The 13,717-nt window shown below is 39.2% G+C and overlaps 1 protein-coding gene across 2 annotated transcripts in view; it reads right to left on the bottom strand.

Moving 5' to 3' along the window:
* LRIG1 (leucine rich repeats and immunoglobulin like domains 1) overlaps positions 1-13,717 on the bottom strand; it is a 153,778-nt gene that overhangs the window by 62,011 nt on the left and 78,050 nt on the right. The window lies entirely within an intron of this gene.

The following is a 13,717-nucleotide window of genomic DNA, read 5'->3' as shown; positions in this document are numbered from 1 at the left end:
TTATTTATGCTATTTTACATTGCATAATTATACATTTTTTTCATTTAACCACTTATCATGTTTTTTTTTAATCCTACCATAGCTACCCAGACTTTTACAAGTTGGGCAGTCATACAAATTGTTAAGTAAAACAAGATTGTAAATATCACATAGGAAAGAAAGTAAATAAATTCTCTTATCTTGAGTATGTTAATCAAAGGGAACAGTATTTTGTTTATCATTTAAAGGAATGGGAATCCTTTAGAAAGATTATTTTGTAGTCTCAATCAGTCACAACTTGTCTAGTTGTCTAAGCGCAAAGGAACATTAACACACATCAGACTACCTCCTAGGTAGAATGGAGCTGGTAAAGATTTACCCCTGTATTTAACACTTTGTTAATACTTCCATGATCACTTTAGACTTCTGTTAACACTTTCAAGACATACAAGATAAAAAGTGTAAAGGGTGGCCTGCTGTCTACACTGTTGAAAGTGCTTGTCAGTGACTGTTGTCAGAGAAACTATGAGATATTACAGGAAGGGAGTTGTCCATCTTTATTTTATTTTTACACCTCTCCGATCATGTAGACTTATAACAAGAAAAGCTTTCTGCATCTCTGAGCAAAATAGTCCTGTTAGCTGAGAAAATAGATAACTTGGAGCACCACAAGTTTATTTCTTTTTAGTATTCAATATCCTGCAAGCAATCGGGCAAAATAAACTTCTAAAATGAGTTCAAGAAGCTCAGAAACAGAACACACTAATTTACAAAGCAGATTTATAATAATAATAAAAAATCTCCATTGGAGAGGTATGCAAGACTTCAGAAAGCATGAACAAGCAGACTAATCCATCAGATATCTTTCTGAAATAGCTATATATAATCTCTCCTTGAACTGCCTCCTTTCCAAAGAATACACACATTTCTCTAAAGCTCTGCATTTTGAGGGAAGACTACAGTTTCTCCATCATGAGCACACACAATTCTTTCCACAAACTGTATGCTGAACCTGGTTTTTCCCCACAGGATCCTTCTAATATAAAATATATCTATAGGCATGGGGCTATTTTTCAAAGGCCCAAATGCTTTGTACCCGATTTTTTTTCTCCAAATAGTGAATTTTGGGCTTTTGGAAAACTCAGGATTATCAGTGAGAAGATTGGGATAAAGTAACAACACCTGCAGCTAGCTCCTCTCTCTCTCTGTCTCTGTCTCTGTCTGTGTGTGTGTGTGTGTGTGTGTGTGTGTGTGTGCGCGCGCGCGCATGTGTGCTAGAGTGGAACGGCAGGGAGAATCTAAAACTTAAATATTGGCCAAGGAAAGCAAAGCCTCTACTTAGATATGAAACCTTTTTGCCTAAAGCAATCTGAAGCAACTATGGAAATGGAGTCTCATCTCAATACGTCAAGTGACAAAGAACACCTTTGTTGTAATTCAAACCGCTATTTCCCTTTGAAATTCACCCAGACTATGAGCGCGTTACAGAGGAATTCTCTTTGTGACGCTTAGTCCTAAATTGATGTTAAAGTAAGATTAGACTCTTGGGGTTATTACAAACCAAAGAGAAAGATCCTTAATTAGAATCAGGTCTTTTTGAGCTGTCAAAGACACAGATCTCTTACTTTCGTTAAGAGATCCTTATGAACATATGTCAACGCATTGTGAAAATAAGCCCAAGCAATCCTCTCATTCCACTATTGAGAATAATCCATTGAATGAAGGTAAGACACTTTCCTCAACTGTGGCATTCCAATGAAGGAGGAGACCTGGAAGCCTCGTAGCTTTTTGGACTTTGTGACAACAATTTGGCCTCAACTTATCATCACTGATACTTATACAAGATTACAAAATGTGTTGATGTTGGCGATGCAATGTTTCTATCACATCTCAATATTTATGAGTTGCTTTTACATTTATACCATACACTGATTTTAAATATTTAAACAAAGATCTGGGTAATAATAATACCATGTTTCCTTGAAAATAAGACAGGGTCTTATTTTCTTTTGACCCCCAAAATAAGCGGTTGGCCTTATTTTCGGGGAGGTCTTATTACTTTAGAGGTGAAGGAGGCGGAGAATGGTCACCTCATGGCTGCTGCCGTGTTGCAATATTCGCGGGGAGGGCTTACTTTCAAGGGAGAGCTTAAAATAGCAGAGTTGGAAGGGACCTTGGAGGTCTTCTAGTCCAAGCCCCTGCCTAGGCAGGAAACCCTATACCATTCCAGACAAATTGGCTATCCAACATCTTCTTAAAGACTTCCAGTGTTGGGGCATTCACAACTTCTGGAGGCAAGTTGTTCCACTGATTAATTGTTCTAACTGTCAGGAAATTTCTCCTCAGTTCTAAGTTGCTTCTCTCCTTGATTAGTTTCCACCCATTGCTTCTTGTTCTACCCTCAGGTGCCTTGGATAATAGTTTGACTCCCTCTTCTTTGTGGCAACCCCTGAGATATTGGAACACTGCTGTCATGTCTCCCCTAGTCCTTCTTTTCATTAAACTAGACATACCCAGTTCCTGTAACCGTTCTTAGTCTGCAGTCCCCTAATCATCTTTGTTGCTCTTCTCTGCACTCTTTCTAGAGTCTCCATATCTTTTCTACATCGTGGCGACCAGAACTGAATGCAGTATTCCAAGTGTGGCCTTACCAAGGCATTATAAAGTGGTATTAACACTTCACGTGATCTTGATTCTATCCCTCTGTTTATGTAGCCTAGAACTTTGTTGGATTTTTGCCAGCTGCTGCACACTGCTGGCTCATATTTAAATGGTTGTCCACTACCATGTTTCTCCAAAAATACGACATGTCCTAATAATACAGCCATGCCACATTTTTCTGGTGGGCAAAAATATAAGCCCCCCCCCGCATATAAGCTCCCTGGACAAAACCCCACCTCCGGCCAGACAGAGCGTCGCTCACCAACTTAGCAGTATCTCGAAGGTGCCAAGCTGCGGGAACCTGGGGGAGGCAAAGGTGATCGAGTTGCTTGGCACCTTCAGGATACCGCTAGGTTGGTGAGCAGTGCTGTGCCCAGCTGAAGAGGGCGGTTGCCGGGCGGCTGCTCTCTTGCGAGCGGGCTCCCAGAAGCCGGGCACAGCCTCATGGGCGAATGGCTGTGTTGCACTGTTGCAACACAACAGCCATGAAGTGACCACGCTCACGAGCAGCCACCCGGCAAACCCCCTTTGCAGCTGGGCACAGCGCCATTCACTGACCTAGAGGTATCGCCAAGCCGAGTGAGTGCCTATTCATGGCCGCCCGGCTCCCGCGGCTTGGAGCCTTCCAAATGCCAGTGAATGGTGCTCTGCACGGCTGGAGAGGGGGGTTGCGCGAGTGGCTTTTCCTTAAAAAGGGGCTACTACTTCTGGATATCTAGCAGAATACTGTAGTAATTGAGAAAGATGTAGAAAAAGTGATGTTTCTAGAGTTTTATTCATTTCATTCATTCTATTGTATGAATTCAATAATTTTAGCTTATTTAATTGATTCAGAAGCTGCCCACTCCAAATGATTCTGGCCAGCTTACACAATTCAGCATACAGTGAGCAAGACGTATCTTGGTTAGCATTAAAAGAGTTATCTGGAAAGTGCATGATTCTAAGTTAGACTAGGAAGTTGAAAAAAAAGTCCTGGAAGAAAGCAAAGGCCAACATTACTGTATTATGCCAAGACAGCATGAATGTGTTTATGTAACACACAAGAAGTCAATCTTGACTTGAAAACATTTTTAAGGCACTAGTCCATCTTCCCTGAAGCTGCTGGAATTAGGCAGGTTTAATATTTAAATACAGCATTGTCAACATATGATTGGTCATAACTATTCTTTATGATGTCACTACTGACACATAAACTTGTGCTCTGAAAAGGGAAATTGCTATCAAGCCAGTATTAAGAGCATGAACACCTGAGAGACCAGACAAAATCAAGTCCGGCTAAGTCATCCAAGCTGCTCAACTGAAGAGGATTTTCATTACGGTACTGGTTATCGTTGTGACGTGAAGTTGCTGGGCAGAATGCCTCATAGCGCCAAAGATCCCATTCCTGTTCCTGATAATTCATCCCAAACTGGCAAGGTTGAATCAGAACAGAAAGAAAGTCTTCCAGCTACCTGTGACAATATGAATGAAACAGAGAGCCAACCCATCGATCAGTTATCAGTATCAATAATAAAGCTATCCTTAAACCCAGATAAAGAGAATAGTTCTGATGCAGCGACTGATGACTTAACAGTCCAAAAAAATGGTTCGGGTGACTCCTACTGTGAAGGGCAAATATCAGCTTTACCAGCTAATGGAGAACAATTAACAAACTCAGAAGTAATAGTGGACAACCAGCACGCTGATGATAGCACAATAAATAGAGAGCTCCAAGCTATTCTTCAGTGGATGGCTGCTTCCCATCTCAATGTCCCCAGCCTGACATTCATAAATGAAAAGGACAATGAACTGTCAAAGCTACCAGAGCTAGCTGAGAGAGCAGGCAACAAAGCATACACAGTGGGTGACATTCTCCAGGAGGTGAAGAGATACTTTGTGCAACAACATACACACCCAGCATTGGGAAATACACCTCCGTGTGGACTGCTGGACTGGCTGCTTGCCAACCTGTGAGAACCAGCTTTTTCATATCTCCCTTTGTGTTTCTTCAACTGTGCCCCAGGTGCCCAAACCATGCTTTTATGGGAGCAGCAGATACCAACTCAAAGCACCATTCAAAGCTGCAACGCACTGAAGTCCACTTGTCGCTACAATGGTAGCCGATCAAGATGATCAATTAAAAACATTAAAAATCCAAAGTTGAAGAGTCTGTCTAGTTTTTTTTTTAACAACTTTTGAAACTACTGATTAGGTTTTCCTTCAGGACCATCTGCAAAACTGGGCCTTTGGGGACACTACAGTTCTGGCCAAATCTAGATAGTATTGCCAAGAGACTACTATTTGCTAGTTAGTTCAGTATTCTTGTTGATGCTGATATATAGTTCTGTGTCATCTATCCAAGGAATCAGTCACTCCCTTTGATGGTGAACTTTAAGAGGGTGAACAAACTGGAACTAAATATGGTGGGATTGCTGGTGGGCAGGAAATCAGATTCTGAGTCTGGAGTTCAACTTTTTCTAGTAAGAGCTGCGTTAATGCTTTACTTTTTTCTAGTAAGGAATAAAAAAGCAGGTTCACAATTTGGAAATGCTCCTAGTTCTCCAGACATCCTTCAATCTCCAGATGACAGCAATGGTCAAAAATGTTTCCAACTGTGTTTTCAATCACAATCATCCTTAAACCAGTTAGATTGATTGCTTATGCCCAGGGCCGGATTTTCCTATAGGCTAACTAGGCTTTAGCCTAGGGCCTCAAGATCAAGAGAGGCCTTTTATTTTTATTTATTATCCGTGCCACATTTTTTATAAAGGTTAGTACCAATTACAACATGTTTCATTTAATATATTGATATATATCACAGTAATGATGTATTTTATTATCTCTCATGTAATTTACAAACTTAAAAATGGGAGGTGAAAGGGCCCCATAAGTGGAATAGACTAGGGCCTCTTTTCATCTAAATCCGGCCCTGCTTATGCCTTAGATTAGGGGTGTCAAACTCACAGTCCACAGGCCGGATGTGTCACGTGCTGGCTCCGCCCCGCCCGGTTTAGCAAAGGGGAAAAAACTCCCGATACATCACATGACAATGCCCTGACAACACGAGTTTGACACCTGTGCCTTAGATGCATAATAGTTTAGTTACTTCAATGCATTCTGCAAGGGGCTATTCTTAAAGAATATCCCAAAGCTTCAAATAATTGAATAAACTGCAGCTAGATAACCAATTGGCATAGGATCCTGCAAGAATCTTATAACTGTAAAAAAAATGTATTGGGCATAGTTCAAGATGTTAGTTTTAAATGGCTAAAGGCTTGACTACCTGAGGTATTGTTTGATTATCAACCTTAAGGGAATGTCTCTCCCAAGTTGTTTCTACCTTTCTGAACTGGTCCAACAGTCTCTTTTCTCAAAGCAAGGAATGCCTTCCTTCTGGTGTCAGGTTTAATATTGCTTTTTTAATGTTACTTTATTACCAGGAGCTGTGGTGGCTCAGTAATTAGAATGCAGTATTGCAGACTAATTCTGCCCACAGCCTGGAATTCGATCCTGACCAGCTCAAGGTTCACTTCCATCCTTCCGAGGTTGGTAAAATGAGGACCCAGATTGTTGGGACCAATGTGCAATATGACTCTGCAAACCTCTTAAGAGAGGGCTGTAAAGCACTGTGAAGCAGTATGTAATTCTAAGTACTATTGCTATTTTGTTTACCATTGCCCCTTAAAAATCTGAAGTGATTGACAACAGATATCCCATTCTTTCTATTCAAAAAAGGCAGCAAGGCCTCTCCCTACAGGGAGAGGGGGCGGTCTATAAATTTAATAAACCTAAACCTAAACCTTATAAAACATATCCTTTAAGAAGTTGTATTAGCAATTTCATCTCTGCTATTTTTTCTTATAAATACAAAATCATACAATATAAATCAAAGCAACAAAATAAACCCATTTGGGTGAAGCTAACTGATTTGATAGCAGAACTACTCTTTTGAAGGAATTGGAGCCCTGAAATAGCTTATTTTAGCTGTACTACTATTATGTTTCCCCAGCATTCTTGGAATATCTGAATGGAGTGAGGTTACCTTAAAACCAGCTATAATGAGCCCTATATATGGGTATTTCCCCAGCCTTCCCCTGCCGGTCTCAACATTACTTTCCCAAGATTCCCACTCTGAAAAAGAAAGGGTTTTTTTATCTTTAAGAAGTGAAAATGAACCAACCAAGAAAGGCTGTCAAACTTCTCTTTAATAGGAAATGTACTTCCCAGACCAAATCTCCTTCTGTTAGCAGGAAACATGAAATTGGTAATTTTTAATTGGACTCCACATCAGAAAATGGAATGCTATTTCCATTTTCTCTAACTACTGAATGCAATTTAGCAATCATTTTTCTAATTGAAAACCCATCTACAGAATCTGTCTTTTTGCTGCAGGTTTTGAAATCCCATGCTTGCAAACTGACCAATTGTTGTTGGGCTTAAACTGTATTCTGTAGGAAATGAAAACTGTTTTTGTCTCAAGAATAAAACTGTCCCACTTGGAATGTTATGAAACAGATGAATTCCAGTGAACAAAACTCCACTGAAAATGTTTTGAGTGGTTCCAGGAACAGGAAATAATGGAAACCCAGCCTATAGCGCATTTTTCGGAGTATAAGATGCACCAAGAGTTTGAAGAGGCAAATTTAAAAAAAAAAGTTTTTCCACTCTGCAGACCTCCCCAAAATGGCCCGTTTTTCATGAAAACAGGCCCTTCCCCCCCCCCCAAAGAGCATGAATAGCTTTTAGAAGGCTTGTAGTGCTCCAGGGGAGGGAGGGGGGGCAATAATGAGCAAAAAACGGCCTGTAAAAACATGCATAGCCTTTAGGAGGCTTATAGAGTGCTTCTGGGAGCTGGAGGGGGGCAAAATTGAGCAAAACAAAATGCTGTATTCTGTGTATAAGACGCACCCAGATTTTCAGACTGTTTTTTTTTTATTTTTTTATTTTTTTATTTTTTTTAGGGAAAAGGGTGCGTCTTATACTCTGAAAAATACAGTATATTCCTTGCTTTTCCCAAAGCTGCTTTTCCCCCCAAAAGGCAACTGGACTTTGCTTTCCTTGAAAACATTTCGCTTTTCATCTAAGAAGCTTCTTCAGTTTTGGAGAACTGAAAAAGCTTCTTGGAGGAGAAGCGAAATGCCTTCAAGGAAAAACAAAGTCCAGTTGCCTTTTGAAAAAGCACCTTTGGGACAACCATGACCTGGATGACTGATAATATCCATAAACATATTCCTTGCTTGGCACTCTGTGGCCCCTAGAATAAAGTACATGGTTAATGCTAAGTGCTACCAGATTCTGAATTTAAAGAAAATTATATAGAAGGTGGTTTTTAAAAAACATTTCTGAAAATACTAAAAGCACTTCCCAGACTAAGCAACTGAAAACAATATTGTAAAAGCCAGTTACTTAGACTCTGTCACCTAGCATAGGTAACTCTAGGTGGTGCAGCTCTTCAATTTAAGGGATTTATAAGGAATTAAATATCTCAGCCATACATTAACAGAAGAAAATTTCAACTGTTAACACCTTCCAGCTTAGAGGTAGTAGCCAAATAGTACAGATTTTATCATTTAAAAACACATGGTAAGAATGTGTTGGATCAAATAGTAAAAAACAAGAGCTATAACAGTCAAGAACACTTTTATCTGTATAGCCCTTGGCTTGGAAGAAAAACAGCCTTTTGCAACACGAAGTTCTTCGGATATTCTAGGAAAAATTGCTACTAATTCTTGGAGGAAGCAATCCCAACAACTGGAAGAGAGTTAGGCAACGAGGACTGCTATGAAGTATATATTCCAACCTAAAAGTGATGACAGCCATTTAAAATCTTCATGGCAATACAAAACACTAAGCAATCGTGTACTGAGATCTGAACTACATGTGGACTACTGTTTAAATCATGGGTTTCCTTGGGTTTACTTATCTCAACCATGCTTAGGTTTATAAAACATATATTTGGGGTATTTAACTTATTCAAAGGTACCACACGTATGCATCCATGCAGTCTGTAAATGGACCATTACATCTACAAATTAAATGCATTCATAGCTTCTCTCTTTTTTTCTGCTCTACCCTATCCATCCATTCCAAAGATCCACCTAAATTAACAGTTCTCTGCTTTAGTTCTTCAATTGTTGAAGCTTTATCCCCACTAACAGTAACTAGCAGACCCATGATCAACAATTGTGAGAGCTGTAGTTCAATATCATCTGAAGAATCACATTTGGTAAACTTATCTTCAGCAAAAGAAAGTGCTTATTTTTTAAGTGTCCAGCAAACTAAACTCAGCTCCTCCTATTATTTATTATCAATCTGTATTGCACTCCGAATTCTTTGCCTCATGGTCTATTGAAATGTCTTCCATCTTTCAGTAACGGTAAAGGTTCCCCTTACACATATGTGCTAGTCGTTCCCGACTCTAGGGGACGGTGCTCATCTCCATTTCAAAGCCAAAGAGCCAGCACTGTCCGAAGACGTCTCCGTGGTCATGTGGCCGGCATGACTAAAATCTCCACTCGGAAGACAAATTAATTTCCATGTATTCTGAAACAGCAGTAGTAGAACACATAATTTGCAATGCATTGCCCATTATTAGACTAATCTGTTTAATTATAATTTAATATGAATTCATCTCTATGCTAATGAATCTCTAAAGATCACCGGTGTTTTTCAAAAAAGATGTATGCACTGTTTAGCAGGTGAGTAGCTCTATTGATTTTACCCTGACATTTATATTACAACATGCTCCTGAGACCTTTATTAATTATCCAATCCTATTTTCCACTCTGTTGGTAAAAGGAGAAAGAAACTAAAATTTTAAACTCCTCTTATAACTTCTTCCTCTTCAATGTTTTTGTCTTAACAAACTATTAATAGCAATAACAATAGCACTTTGACTTATATACCACTTCATAGTGCTTTACAGCCCTCTCTTAGCTGTTTACAGAGTCAGCCTATTGCCCTCAACAATCTGGGTCCTCCTTTTACCAATCTCAGTGGAGGATGGAAGGTTGAATCAACCTTGAGCTGATGAGAATTGAACTGCTGGCAGTTGGCAGAATTAGCCTGCTATACTGCATTCTAACCACTGCGCCACCACAGCTAAATTGAAAGGACTCAACAACAGATTTCAATTAGCATGTTATGAGGTGTTTGAAGTTCCAAATAGTCATAAGCGGAACAATTATCGTAGAAGGGACCGTTATTACCAGTAACAGCATTAATATTAAGGCCCAATGCAACCTTAATAAAGACCAAGAGATGAATGGGAAACTGTATGAATGCTAAGAATTTACAGGTGATGGTTGTAACATCCATTTATTATAAAGTAAATTCTATTTCACAGTGTTTGAAAGTGCAAGCACATGTATATACAGCAAACCTTTCTATCTTAAACAGGGTAGCAATTAGTCCAAAGAATAGAGAAATGATACAAGAAAATTGGATAAGAGTCTTTTTAGATATTTTTTTCATTGTTCTCTGTTATGTGATTCCTGCAGACTTCAAATAAACACAACCCAATTGTGATTTGATAAACAAAGCACCTACTCATCTCCATTTTCCTCCTAAATGGGAATGGTTCAAGGAGCCAGCCATTCACTTACCTAGACATGTAATAAAATCCTGCAATTATTCTTTGGTCTGAAAACTAAAGTCTAATCAAGAAAGGAAAGATAGGCTTTACCCTAACAAGGCAATATAACAAACCTCATGATTTCCCTTAATTGGTCATGGGACAATTGTTTTAAGAATCAGTAATGCACAAAAATAAGCAATATAATGAAATGACCCCTGTAACAAGAGTAAAGAAAATGCAGACAACTTCACCAAGTTTGCCTATCTTTCCTAAGTTGCTGCAGAAAAATGGACATTCTCCTTAGTTGCAATAGTCACTTATAATAACAGAAGAACAGAACTGGAAGGGCCCTTAGAGGTCTTCTAATCCAACCCGATGTTCAGGCAGGAAACCCTATAGTACCATTTAAGACAAATTGTTGTCCAATCTCTTCTTAAAAACTTAAAAGCTACTGCCTTATCCAAGAAGCAAATGAGGAAAGTTTTAAAGGTATTTCCTGATTTACCATAAAATAACATCCTTCCACTCCAGTGATATGCAACATCTGGCCCTGCAGATGTGTATTAACCGGAAATCCCAACAGTTCCACCATGGACAGAGTTGAAGAAAGATGAGAACAGCAATTGAGCAATATCTGGAGGTCCACAAGTTCTCCACACTTATTCTCCTCCTTGGATTCTGGCCTCCCTTTTCCATCTTGAAACCAACCAGTTGCTTAACATATGCAGTTAGTTAACATGTGTCTTTATTGGGAAAGACATCTGTATTAAACTCATCAGTTAGCAGACACCCCCGTTCTTTTGCTAATGATGCAAGTGCCAAATTGTCAAAAAATTATTCTTTACACAGATTTGTCCTTGAAGGCCTCAGAAATGGGGATGGAGCACAGGATGAATGCTATCATTTTAATCCCCCCCCCCCTTTTAATTTGGTATTTGTGAAGGTCTCTTTACTTGATTGACTTTTTACTTGATGGTATCATTGCCTGCTTTGCAAATCTCTGGGGTTTCTTCAGCTCCCCCAGCTCACCTGCTAGTAATACAGAATCCTCAGGGGTCCTTATAAAAGGAATTAAGAGAATTGGAACAATGAATGCCATAGAGAGAATTGTGCTTCTCCTGATCTTTTCAGAAGGCTTGTAAAAAAAATCCGCCAAGGTTCTACATCACAAGCAATCATTAACTAAGTTACCATGGGTTCTGTTTCAAAATATAGTCTCCACACTTTGAATTTCCTGCATCAGAATCACCACCAGGTTGTCGGTATTTATAATCTCTTTGCAGGTCTGCCTTTGGTTAACTCACATACAAATTGTTTTCTTCTGTTCCCATAAAATCCTTTCCAAATGTTTGCTAGTGTTGGAGATGAATTTCTTTGGCAATATTTTCAAAGCAGAAAGGAAGAAAAATAAAATCTGTTCCCCAGTGAACAGTTAAACTGTAATACATGTCAGGCTCTGCCTCAATTAACAATATACTATGAGACTGCTACGTCCTGAACTATGCTGAGATTTTGCAGGGAAGTATCATTTGTATTTTATGTTTTTTACTTTAAATGCTTTGTATCAACCCTAGGAAAAAATGCTCTCAACATGAATGTCCTCAGTAGAATCAAACAGGTACGTGTAAAGGATATGCACGAGCCAGAAGAATTGCCAAAAACTGTAGAAGTTTGCTAATCACCAGATGCTGTTCTATGACCACAACAACTAAGAAACAACCAGTTGCATTTAGAAAGTGTCTACATAGCAAACGTAAGCACAACACAGGCAGGGAGCAACTGCAATCCGAGGATAGATTGTGATTCAAGCTGGTCATATCATAATTGTAAAGATGTTACTACAAGCTCCGGTGTGGCCTTTGGAGGGTTTTTATTGCAGGTGTTAACTTAGTAGGTCAGTTAGAATCAACTGGGCTAAGGCATTCTGAGTGATTGCACCAAATGGATGGAACTCCCTGTTCTTTGCAATGGATACCATCTCCCCTGGCTGCACGGCTTCAAAACAGGCTTTTAAAAAAACTATTTTCTTGCTTTCCTGATTAGGATTTTTGCTGCTTTGAATAGGGGTGGGGGTTTTGGGGAGTGGGGAGGGGAGATTTGATAGTTTCAGGTTCATTAACGTTATGCTACTTCGATATTGTTATTTATAAATTGTCAATCGAGCTTGATGGCTCTTAGTAGTAGTAGTGACTAGATACTAGACACAAGGACAGTTTTTTCCTGAATGCTATCACTCTGCTTAACAATTAATTCCCACAACACTGTTAAATAATTTACTAAGACTATTTGTATTACTGCTATACTTCTCTTCCTTCCTAGTATCTGTCTCTTCCCACTAATGACTATAACCATGTTGCTTGTATCTTTCAATTTACACTGTTTTATTTGTTTACTTGTATGATTTGATAGCATTAGTAACCTTGACTATCACTAAGTGTTGTATCTTTTTATTCTTGATGGATGTATTTTATTCTCCTTATGTACACTGAGAGCATATGCACCAAAGACAAGTTCCTTGTGTGTCCAATCACCCTTGGCCAATAAAGAATTCTATTCTATTCTAGTGGCAATAGTAATTGATATGATTTCACTGAATGTTTTGGTTTCTACCATAAATCACCCTAGGAGAAAGCAAAATGTAAGTATGTTTGAGATGGGCAGCCATATCAATGGAATAAATAAATAGAATTTTTAAAAAATTAATCAACTTACAAAATCTAGGGATATAAAAGAGGAGTCATCTTTTAATTTCCCACCAGGCTGAAAAATGAAAGTCTCAGGTGATGGTCACATGACTCCAGAACTCTGTAAGCATCCTAAATGCAGGCTGGCTGAAATCTGACCATGTGACTGTGAAGATGCTGTGACAGTTGTAAGTGCGAGGACCAATCAAAAGTCTCTTTCCTCATTGCTGTCATAACTTCAAACGGTTGCTAAATGAATGGTTGTAAGTCAAGGGCTACCTGTATTCTTTGTCATCCTTAATTTGATACTTAGCAGAGAACTTTTATTCAAATATAAGTTTTCAGGGTCGCTGGAGTGAAAGAATTTAACCAAGACAATCCAGAAACATATTGTTCAGGAATCTGTGGACTCTGTGGACTTTTAATGACATTTTAACCGAATCTTGCACATCTGAATATGGGGAATTATATAAATAATTGAGTGGGGCAGGGGGGAGAGAAATAAATTTTCAACTGAATTCTGCAAACCTATAACCTCTATTGAGTCCTGAGACCAGGGGTGGGGTTCCGGCTGCTGATACTGCCGGTTTGCTCAGGGACACGCTTTGCACACGCATGCACAGTACTAAAAAAAATGCTTCTGCGCATGCGCACAAGCAAAAAAACAAGATGGCGTCCCCTACGGCACGCTTAGAGAATCAGTGGCAGGTCAAGTTACTACCTACTCGGATGAACAGGGCTGAACCCACCTCTGCCTGAGACCTATAACTCATTACCTTCATTCTCTCTCTTTCTCTCTCTCTCTCTTGGGTACCACGGGTTACTACTGTTTCTCTCT

The sequence above is a fragment of the Natrix helvetica genome (genome assembly GCF_964273705.1).
Source record: "Natrix helvetica genome assembly, chromosome: 1".
NCBI classification, from domain to species: domain Eukaryota; kingdom Metazoa; phylum Chordata; class Lepidosauria; order Squamata; family Natricidae; genus Natrix; species Natrix helvetica.
This window is presented reverse-complemented; position numbering and strand designations above follow the sequence as displayed.